General features: G+C 54.2%; 1 long non-coding RNA gene across 1 annotated transcript; it reads right to left on the bottom strand.

Moving 5' to 3' along the window:
* Positions 1–1,077: 1,077 nt before the first annotated feature.
* LOC143152242 (uncharacterized) lies at positions 1,078–3,188 on the bottom strand. Its single transcript, XR_012993531.1, has 2 exons — positions 1,770–3,188; positions 1,078–1,349 (listed from the first exon to the last, which is right to left on the bottom strand). It is a non-coding gene; the product is annotated as an uncharacterized LOC143152242 (long non-coding RNA).
* Between the last annotated feature and the right edge of the window lie 8,418 nt (positions 3,189–11,606).

The following is an 11,606-nucleotide window of genomic DNA, read 5'->3' as shown; positions in this document are numbered from 1 at the left end:
TTGTATGCGCTAACATTTTTTTTTTTATTTTCGCATCTAGAATCCACAGCTTACGGTACTTTTCTTGCGATAACAGACACCCTGTGTACACCTTTCGCAGTCAAAGGGTTAACAATTGTGCGTACGTACACCCGTACACGATGCAGCGCAGAGGGCTCGCTCCCTAAAGGGCGTCTCTGATTTCGACTGTAACGATCGGTGCGTACCGTTGCGGATTATTGTATCGTTTCTTGCCTATTTAATAGGTTATCGCGTTACCAATCGGTGAAAACATCTTTAGCCTCGAAGGTGCGCCTAAAAGATACGCACTCGAGTTAGCGAAAGGAACAGTTTCTAGGACGAATAAAAGTACGTTTACCTTGCGAATTAGATTTTTTCGAATGTACGCGTACCGACACTTTTCCCGTTTATTTTCACGAGTGGTGCACGCGTGCCAAGTTGCGCCATATGTTTACGAACACCGCTGGTATTATTCGATTCTCGAAAGAAATCGTTGCGATAGCGCGACGACGACGACGACGATATTCTCGCGTTTTCTAAACGACAATTTTTACGATTAAGGTAACGAGTCTGCAACAACGCGAACCGTGCGTTCGATTATCGCGCGGTAGGTACAACACGCGAGAGAAGAAGAAAAAAAAAAAAGAAAAAGGCAGACGAGCGTTCGGCGTGCGTGTCGAGCGGCGGGTTCCCATGGAACGCGAAGCGAAGTACGGGATATTTTCAAGTTTCCCAGCGGTCCCACGGTGACTTCCGGTTCCGCGGCTAGTTATTCGCTTCCGGTGCCATGACAATTTTCCATCGGCGAGGTATAACGTCGATTCGCGGCCGCTGTAAAAAGAACAATCGACGGTGTACGATTCCGTTTGGTCGGTACGCAAATTGCGCACGCAGGAACGAGAAGCATTTACGTTTCTATACTTACGTACCGACAGCGAGAAGCGTCGTACGGCGTAATTTTCGCTCGTTCCCTTGATCTATCAGTGTCTTCAATTACGATTCTCCGTTGCGTAACAAAGAGTGCCTGTAAGACGTACGATGTTGGCGTTACAACGAAACGAAAGAAATACGTAACGGATAACCGAGCCGGGCGTTTATTTACGACCTTGATCCTTTTCCCCGTGAAATATGGTGCAGGTGTTTACCTGGACGGTCGGGATGCAACCAGGCCTGTCCGTCCGTCGTGCGCGGGCCGACTTGAAACCGGAAGCGTCGCTTTCTGCCCTGCTGGCCACGAACAATGAGATCGGGAGATTCCTGGGAGGACGCGAGCACGATCAAACGCCGTGGTGCTTTATCGACACCGAGGATCGGGAATATTCGTTTCCACGGGGGTCAGGGATCCGTCGCTGGAAGTCGCAAAAGTTTTCTTCGAACGATTCCGCGTGGTTTCGCGTTCGTTACCAACGTTTTACGTAATAAATTGTACTCGGCGTCGCGCAATCGTGGCGGGTCGTGTCTCTTCGTAGACGTTGGAAAAAAAAGGAAAAGAAAACGAGCCGAGGAAAAACGTTGAATCGTTGCGCAAGAGAATTTTCCCATGACCTCGTCTTCGTCGCGCGCGCGCTTACGAAAAAAGAAAGAAAAGAGAAACGAGATCACGGAACGATAGAGCTCGTTATACCGTTCAACGTGTTTTTTTTCTTTTTTTTTTTTTCTTTTTCCGTCCGCTATCTTTTCCCATCTTCGACGAAACGGGAGGCACGGGTCGTCCCGGTTGCGCGACGCACCCTGTTACGTCTCCGTAGTTAACGATCGGTTCGGCTTACCTGCGCGTTAATGCGTCGATCGTTCGCGGTGAAGGTATCTCGGCTGGAGGTTTTACGGTAACCGCGTCATCGCCTGCATAGCCGGATAAGTAACCCCCGGAGTCGACGTTGGAAAATCGAACGTCGAATCTATCGCTGAACCCGCTTCCCGTTTAACGGAAACCATTCGCTCCGGATCCTCCGTTGCGCGATATGGAAACAATATTTGCCGCGCGTTGCCCCTATGATTTCGCGGGCACGTGTATGCTAATCGGACTCGCAGCGTATCGTTCCTCGCTTTTACCATACGACGGGAATACGTTGACACCGTACGTTTCCGGTCGTTTGTGCCCGCCTCGAGCGATCGATACGACACGGCTCGCGAGAAAATCTTTTCACGGCCATCGGTCGTCGTCGTCGTCGTCGTCTTCGTCCTCGTCTTCGTCGTCGTCGTCGTCTTCGTCCTCGTCTTCGTCGTCGTGGTCGTCACGTGGTCCGAGCTAGGAACAGCAACAGGTGTGATGCAACAGGTAATGAAACGTTAGCGTCGTGATTCGTCGTTTATCGGACGACTCGGTTGTATTCCGCTCGCCTATCGACCGGCTTGGAGACGATTCACCTTACCGACCATCCTCGACGGTTATTCTCGTCGCGTGCCATCCTACGATTCGAATTCACGCCACAAATTTCCACGAATAATACGTACCGCGACACAATTTCCTCCCGATTCCGCTAACCCTCCGACGCGAGTCACGGTTCCCGAACGAAAGCTCGAAGAAGATTGGCTCCGTCTTCCCCCTGGTGAGCTTCGTCACGCGTTAACGCCGCGTTAACGTCCCCCCTAATGGGATGACGGGCGAAACAGGATCCAAATGAATTCCTCGAACGTTTCCACGGCTTTTCCCCGGTGACAATGAAAGGAAGAACGCACTTACCTGGTCACCGCGCGGCGACAGGTGTTGCGCGCCGAGCCGCGTCGCGAATCGATCCGAAGGACCCCCGGTCGCGGCCTTTTTCTTCGACACTTTCTTCTTTTGCCGCGAGCTGCGTTTCCGGTTCAACGTATGCGTCCCGTCTGCCCCGGCCCCGTTTCTCCTCTCTCCCTCTGACCCCTACTCCTTGGTCCTGGATGGACGACACTTTGCTCGAGAAACGCGGCTCGAGCCGGGTTTTGTCCCGCGCGTTCGCGTCTCTGGCGAGCCGCGTTCGTCCGCGCGGGAGAAGGTCGTCGTCGCTTGTTGCCAGGCCGTGGCTCTGGCCACGTGCACCAGTTGCCGCCGCGGCTCGCGAGAAACCAACCATGAACGTAAACGTTGCCCGTGAAAAAGTGCTCCGTCGGTTTTTTGCCCGGCCATTAAGCGTTTTGCCACGGAACGACCTCCCGTCGACGCTGATTCACGATACAAAACTCATTCGGCGGTTCTTGTTCGCGCCCGCGTACTTTTCCAACGGAGACGTTGAACCCCACCCCCCCTACCCTCGATATCTTTTATCGCCTCCGATTCTTCGGACGGTTTACTGCGTTCGCCAAGGGGGGTTACGTAAACCGGTCGACGCACCATTTCCGGAATCCAAAAGCGTGGAGATCGTCGTCGTCGTCGTTACGATCGTTGTCGTCGATCCGTGACAGTGACCACCTTCGACCTTTGCGCGGAACCTTCGATGTTTGTAAAGCGATAAGAGGAGCCGACGATCGCGTTTCCATCCCGGCCAGGCCGAAACGTTGAACGGTGAACGGTGAACGATGGAAGAGGGACTCGTCGCTTATCGCGTTGCACGGCCGGACGCTGTGTATGACACGGGAGCTCCACGGGTCCGTTTCTCGAATCCCCCGTGAATTCTTCCAGTGCCATTTACAGAATCCAAGCCCCCGCGATACTCTCGGAAGCAGAGATGTCGGTGCGTTCCTGTGTTCGGCGATCTGGTCCCGAACGATCGACGACGACCGTCTCTCTCGATCGCGAGCGGTTCTCGATTCCTCGAACCGTGGCGAGCTATAAATCATCGAAGCCTCGAAAAACGTCCCGGCACTCGGCCGAATACCGCGCGGTATCGTATGCAAGAACGCGACGAAAAGTAAGCGGATTCCACGAGGATAATTCACGAGTCGGGTATGTCGACGGTTTCTTTCCCTTTTCTTGCTGTTCCGTCACGGAACGACGATCCCTTCCCGGAAGCCGTGTCCGTTGGATCCGCGGAGTGCCACGATTTCTTCCCCCGAGCGTTCTCCACGCTCGTCCTTCGATTCCACCGATTTCCCACCGGCTCGTATCCCCCACCTTTCCGTCCCTTCCTCTCCCCACCCGTTCTAGAGATTTTCGATTCGCTCGCTCTCGTCCTCGGAGAATCGTTCGCGTCGGTTCGTCGGATTCGACGGGCTTTGTGATTTCCTTCCCGAACAACCTCGCTTAGGAGGTTTCCATTTTCTTCGTCAGTTTTTTCTTCTTTCTTTCTTTTTCGTTCTTCTTCGTCCTCCACCTCGTCTTCTTTCACGACGAACAAACGTCGACCATTTCCCACGGTTACGCGTTCGAGACCACGAACTCGAGAACGCGCTCTGTCACCGCGCCAAGTCGATCTAAATTACGAATGGTCCAGCGGGGCACTTCGTGGAAAAAGCTGTTACAAAAGCCGTTGGCCGCGCTTTCGATCGAACTCCCGTTCGTTCGTTCGTTCGTGAGTTTCGATTTTTCTTTTTTTCTTCTTTTCTTTTTTTTTTTTTCTCCTTGTTTCGCTCCACCGCAGGTGGAATCGTTCACCGTCGTAATTTACAAGCATTAATTCAATCAGCGAACGGCGTCGAGTGATTTATTATAAAGACGGCGAGGTCTGGTATGCAAGGGAACCCGGCAGGCGTGTTATCCCGTCTGGTTCTCACGATTCGAATCTTCTCAGTGCGCCGTATATACCTGCGATTCTTCAACGACTATCTGCGAGTCTCCTGTTTCTCAAGCCGCTCTTCCGGTCGCGCTATCATTCCGGTTCTCACGGCTCGTTCGAAACATCGGGACAGACGGGCATGGAAATAACAGTCTTTCGACAATGTCTCTTGGTTCGTTCGTTCGTTCGTTCGTTCGTTGGTTCGTTCGTGCGCGGCTACGGAGACCGAACGAGTAATTATACACCGTGAAACGACGACCGCGTTCCTAGACGCAGTTTCGAGCCGCGAAGGCGTAGGAAAACTCGACGAAGATTATCTTTATTGGCTCGGAGAGACGAACGCGGTATCGTCGAGGAAACGACCGATGTGTGTCACAGTGCGTCGCGTTATCGGCGATTTTCGCGCAAAGACCGTGGCTAGGTTTCGCACCTGGCGCGTGTTTCTCGAACGGTGAGAACGCACGGCGGAACATTTGAAAAGACGCACAGCTCGTACGCTCCCCTCGAAAGAATCGATGCACCGCGAACGGTTACTCGGCTTGTTTATATAGCTGGAACCGTTTGAGAAAAATCGCAACGACGTTAACGGTCGTCGTTTCTCGCTAACTCGAAACCACTCTCCTCGCGAGGGAATCTCGCAAAAGCGCGGAGCTTCGTTATCGAGTACCACGAATATACCTCGATTACGCGGAGTCGTTGACCTCCGGTGAAACGTCGGCACGGTATTTCGAAGTAAACTTCCCCGAGGATTACCGCGACGTCGATCGGGCACGGCGTCCTCCAATTATTTCGATCGGTACGCCGTTAGATCCGTTAGACGGTGGCGTTGTAACGCGTACGAGCCCGCGCGAGAACAAAACCGACGTTTCTCGGACTCTCGACGCCGTATATAATAAAGATTAGCTCCCGTGACTGAAAGCAAATAAGGAAAAGCTGTAATAAATACGTGTTCGAAACTGGTTATACGACAGAGTCGTGTAGAAAACTGCCGGTTTCACTTCGTACCCCTATCTTTCGACCCGTTCCCAGGAGAATCGAGGCTTTCCGTCGATGTTTTGCCCGTAGGAAATTTTTCAGAAGCGTTCGACCACTCGTCAAACTCGTAATCCACCGCTTAACCCAGTATTCTCGTTTCCGAGCGAGATAAAACCAGACGACGGAGAATACTTTTCGCTCGGCCTCGCGACGATCCCCGGCGTTCTCGCGCGCGAATGAACCGGGTGAACGTTTCGTTCGATAAACCTAAAAAGTTACAAAGGAAAGTTAAACCCGAATGATACGGTTCGGAGCCGGCAAGGTCGCTTAAATGGGTTAAACGCGTCCGTCGATCGCGAATTCTTCTCTGGTTCGCGATCCGCGTCGTATCTTCTCTCGGCAGCGCGACGCCTCGCTGTATCGCGCCGCGCCGCGATTTACCGCGCGTTCCGGCACGTTTCTCGATAGACGATCGAATCGAATCGATGGCACGCGATTACGATGAAAAACCCGCGGCAACTCCGACGTCTGTAATAACGCGGAGAAATATGCAGCCGAAGCGTTAGCGTGCGTTTTCTCGTCGGTCGTCACGCGCGCGCCGCTCTTTATCGCATTGTACTTCTATCCGTTTCTTTATCGACCTTCGTCGAAACTGCATCGTTCCTGGCTCGTGGTTATTTTCCGTTTGTCCAGGTTGCGTAACGGTTAGAAAACGTACACGTATTCGAGACGATTCGAAACGATTCGAGACGATTCCGGGCCCCGAACCGATTCGACGACGCAGGCACGCACGCTCGCTCGCTCGTTCGTTCGCTCGCTCGGTCGCGCGCGCGCATTCGCCTCGTGTTCCGCGATCTTTCGGGAAACGATGTCGCCGCACCGGGCGACGAGTACGTTGAACGCGAACAGAAGGAAGAAAAGAAAAAGAAACGAAAAGGGAAAACGTTGCAAAATCCTCTGTTTCGGTATCTTATCCGAGCGCTCGTCGATCGCGACGCGTCACGGTGGCTGAAAAAAGAAAACAGCCGATCCGCGACGCCTCGACGAATTGGAAAAAAAAACAAATTCGCTCGTCTCGTGGTGGCCAACGTCCACGTACGTACACGGCCCGTAACAAAAGGATTTCACGGTAACGATAAATCCGGTGGCCGAGAAAACGGAGACGATCGACGCTCGCTCGCTCGCTCGCTCGCACGCGCGCGCCAAAGTGAAACGGAGACACCGGAGAGGACAGGCTGAAAACAATAAAATACCAAGCGAGCCACCGCGGACTTTCGAAACCATATTAAATCGTGACACAGATCTGCTCTTAGGAATCGTGGCCGGTCGAGTTACGCGGGTGAATTCTTACGAGGTGATAAATCGATAGATCGTTGCTCTCTGCATTCCGGGATACGGCCTCGCGTGAAAGCTAACGCGCGACGGTATGCTAATAACCGGTTGCATATCGATTTCTTCGTTAACCGGGCGCGCGAGGAGCGACGATGCACGAATTACTCAACGTTTCGGGCCCGGGTCCGCGTAGCCCCTTCCGCGATAACGTTCGCGATCGGAACACCTCGTTAAAAGTCACCGGCGACCGATCATCGAACGGACCGATCCGTGGTCGTCTCTCGCGTCCCGGATCCCCTGGTGTTCCATCGCGTAAAAATCGTTTCCCGCGATCCTTTCGATTCTTCGTTGCGCAATCTCTCGCGGCGCGGCGATGTTTTTTCGTGGCGAGGTCGGAGCCGGGGGAATAACGGTGACCGTACCGAGGACAGTGACCCGATGAAAATCTTAGGTACACAAGAAAGAGAAACCGTCGAGAACGTGGCAGCTCGCGCAACCCGAAACGAAATAGACTTTCGTCGTTTCGATCGTTAAACGTCGACAAAAACCTCGCGACATTTAAGTAGACGGCCGGCGGTTCGCGGGAACGTGAAAACGATCGACACGATCGAAAAAGTACGCGGCAGCCAACCAGCGATCCACCTGGTTTCGAAACAGCCCGCCCGTTTACATCGATTTACTCCGTAACGCGAAACACAGAAACTCTCGCGTGACCCCGGACTTTGAAAGGTTTCCGTTCGACGACGGTCGAACGCGTCCGCGCTTCTGAAATGGTACCGACCGATGCTCCACCGCGAATGACATTTTTCCTCGTATATCGGAACGCCATCGAGCAACGATCCGCCACGACCTTTACCGATGCTATATTACCGATTTCCGTGCTACTCGTGGAAAGATAATTGTCGCTACCTCGGGGCCGTGTCGTCGAACGTGGATGACGCTCGGGTACCGATCGCCATTGGTAACGACCTCTTCTTCGCTGCCTCCCCTTCTCTCACTGACCGACAATACCTTCCGCTTCGAGAGTTCCATCAACATTTTCACTGTTGTCCGTGTTTCAGCGTCCACATTCAAGTCCCCGTTTCGTCTCCGTCTGCGTGTTTCCGAACTAGACCGAGCTGGTACGAAGACCGGGGCACGATTATCGTTACTCTTGTTTCCTTCCCTCGCTCGTATCTTCTATATTTCTCGTTCTTCGATCTCTCTCTCTCTCTCTCTTTCTTTCTCTTTCTATCTATATATCTCTTTCTCTCTCTCTCTCTCTCTCTCTCGCGATACTCTCGAGAGTCCCGTGTTCCGTGATCGAGGACGGCGAGCAACACCGCCACGAGGCGATGCGTCGCGTTTCGTGCTCCGATGAAAACGTCACGCGCAGTGTACGAGGAAACGGACGTAGGACGCGAGAATCGGTGCCAGGGATAGAGGGGCCCCGACGACGGTGCCGGGGCAAGGAAGAAGAGGCAGGCGGCGGTTACGCGCGGTACAAAGGGAAAAAAAAGAACCGGCCTCGTAGAAGGGAAGTGCTTTTAAAGTCTAAGGAGCGCGGCCGGGAGGACTCCGCGAACCGGTTGCTCGAAGTGACGTGAGTGAACTGAGGCTGCAGGCTGGCAGGTAACGCCAGGTAAACTCCAGGCCCGACCTGCGATACACACGCAGGAGAAGGAAGGTGGCTGGCTGGTCGACCGGCTGGTTGGCTACGCCGAGCCAGCCAGCCGTAGAGACAGTCGGCTCAGTCGGTCGACCTGGGGAGTCAGCCTGCGGCCCCTGCGGCCGCAGGAACGAGCCACAGGTGAGGGACGCGGCGGAGGGGGAGGATTTCGAAGGGATAAGCGGTGGTAGGGAGAGAAGCCAACGCGAACGGTGGGGAAGGGCGGAGGGGTGGGAGAGAGAAGGAGGAACAAGGAGAGACGGCCGGTCTCTGGTGGTGTGTTGGTGGTGTGTGACTCAGCTCGGAATGGGCGAATAGGCTAACACCGTAGCGAAAGCCGTGGCCACGGACGCGTGTACGGGGGATACGAGTATACGCATACAGAGTGATCGAGAAATAAGGGCCCCACGGTTTTCCGGTGAACCGGCTCTCGGGATGATCGAACGGCGCCCGATCTTCGGGGCACGTGGCACCGTTCCGGACGCAACCATTTTCACCACGCGTACATCCATACCTACCACCGTCGAGCTTCTTCCTTCTTTTTCCTTCTTTTGCCTTCTTTTGCCTTCTTTTTCCTTCCTTTTCCTTCGTTTTCCTTCGTTTCGCGAACCGCGCCAATTCCCAACCGGGCGAACTTTGTTCGAAGAACGCGGGCTTGCGAGCGGAACGCGACCAAACGGTCGCGTATCCAACGGATCGGTTCACGGTGAACCGTGAAACGGCAGCGCGCCTCTTTCCACGAGCGCAACAGGATTTCTGCCGTTTCGAAACCAAGGTATTAATAACGCGGACAATTTACGCGGTACCGACGATTTCACGTGCACCGAACCATACCACCGTTCCCGCTCCAACGAGTCTCCGCGTACCGCTCGTGGGAATGCGTTTCGACGGTTTATTTAATAACGTTCACCCCGCGCGTTTACGTTCCACGATAAAATGTCGATCGCGTGATCGAACTCGAAGTCAGTGGCGGCGGTGGCGGCGGTGGCGGTGGCTCTCCGCGCAAAACGCTCCGTGCGAACGCGGCGCCGATCCTCGAACGTGTCTCCGTTGGAAGAAGTCTCTTCGTTGCCATTGTACCGACGAATCCACGTTCGGGAAATATTCACGGCGATTGGAGCATTTGCTCGGGAAGAGGCAACCAGAGCCACCCAGTACATTAGAGACTAACTATACCTGAATCCAACAGAGCGTGACTTTTCACGTGTAGTCGTGCCGGAGTGGGGCATGATCGTACCACGGCGTAGAGTAACATAGACTTTGATAGAATTTACACGGTGGCTTCCAACAGCCAAGAACCTCTGCTCGCCAAAGATCGCGACGGACGTTGGATCGCCGACGGACAATTCTTCATTTTTTTTCCCCCCTCGACGCGTCCTTCTGGACGGACCATTTGGCTCATTTGTCCCCGGGACGCGCCTGCTCGCTCTCTCTCTCTTTTTCTCTCTTTCTCTCTCTTTCGCGGTTTCATCGCTGTTGCTCTTTCGTACGCGAGGTTGTAATTTCGTTCGAAACGGAGACGGTGTCGCTAGCCGCGATTTCGTCGAGAGGATTCCGCTCGATTCGCGAGAACTATTCCTACGTCCGTTTCGTTAAATCGCCATCGACGATAATTAGCTCGGTTAATTACCCATCGGGCTCGCGGCGAGATCACTTCGCACCGGAACGATAAACGCGTCCGTACGGACATCGACGTAGCGAGCGAAACGGCGGATCGTTGTCGCCGTTATTCGTCGTCGTCGCGCGAAATCCTGGCAACGAACGTCGTATTTTTCCAACGATCCTGCCCCGATCGTCTTCTCGCGCATATTTTCTTGCCCGCGTCAGCCTGGAACGTTCGTAGACGTTGTACGCAATTTCCATCGGCGTCTCCCTTTTTCATTCAACGGTGTATTTCCTTGTTTCGCGGCGGCGCATCGTTTCGTTCCTTGTTCCTTCGAGATTACCATGACCATCGCAGCGCAACTGGTCTATGCGCATGGAGAAATGCAGCTGATGCGCACGGCTGAATCCCGAGGTCAGCGACTCGTCGACGGAGTTAGTGGAGCGCTTAGGCTCGCTCCAGGGATTTTATGAATTGGTGCATGGTGGAGCCGCGAGGTAGAAGTGGAAGTGGAAGGCAACGAGGAAGAAGCGGGACCGAGAGACACGACGCCGAGAATCGAGCGGAGAATCTTTCCTATCGCGTTCGAACGGTCGACCGAATGCCACGGTGCCACGGGGAAGAAAAATCCGACGCGTAAAATCGACAATTTACGAAACGAGCCAACGGGACAGCACCGCGATCGCGGATAACCCTCCCGAGTTCATTTTTCCATCCCCTCCCCACGGGATCTCGTTTTCGCGACGAGTTCGAGCGAGCGGACAAGAGGAACAACAACCTCGAATTTTCGTCGCTGGGTGTTCGGGTGCGCGCGGAACACGGACCCCCGGTCCGGTTTACGCGGCACTTCCGTTTTCCTTTGGCGTTTGTATCGCGCGGTTCCACGTGCTCTCGCTCATCGTCCAACCGATTGGGCTGCTTCCTCTCGTGATCGGTAGCGGGCCGTGTAGCGCCATGATTGTCCTCCGCGTCGTTCTATTCTCTTCTCTTCTTTCTCCAGCGTCCTCCTCGCTTCACGGTGTTCCGCTCGCGAGCCACGGAGTACGCAGGTGCATTAACCGGACATTCAGCACCGTAACGCTGGCCTTAGAGACGGGAAGATACCGGAGGAACGGAGCGAGATGGAAACGGCGGGACGAAGAGAGAGAAAGGGAGGGAGAGAGAGAGAGAGAGAGAGAGAGAGAGCACGAAAGTATATAAGAAACGTCGGGAGGGGGGCGTCTAAGTACCAGAGTTTGCTGCTAGAGCAGATGGTTGGGATTCGAATTCCTCGCTCGCCCCGTTCTAAACCGCGAGGAGGCTTAAACCCGAACCCCACGGAACGTTGTTGCCGATTCGCGGTAGGAATGTCTCTCCGGCTACGGTATTTCGGACGCGTCGGTAGAGACGGGACGTATGCCTAGCGTCGAAAACCTCCGGC

This window comes from Ptiloglossa arizonensis, chromosome 1, assembly GCF_051014685.1.
Source record: "Ptiloglossa arizonensis isolate GNS036 chromosome 1, iyPtiAriz1_principal, whole genome shotgun sequence".
NCBI lineage: Eukaryota > Metazoa > Arthropoda > Insecta > Hymenoptera > Colletidae > Ptiloglossa > Ptiloglossa arizonensis.
Note: the sequence above shows the minus strand (reverse complement) of the source record. Positions and strands in the feature narration are given on the sequence as shown.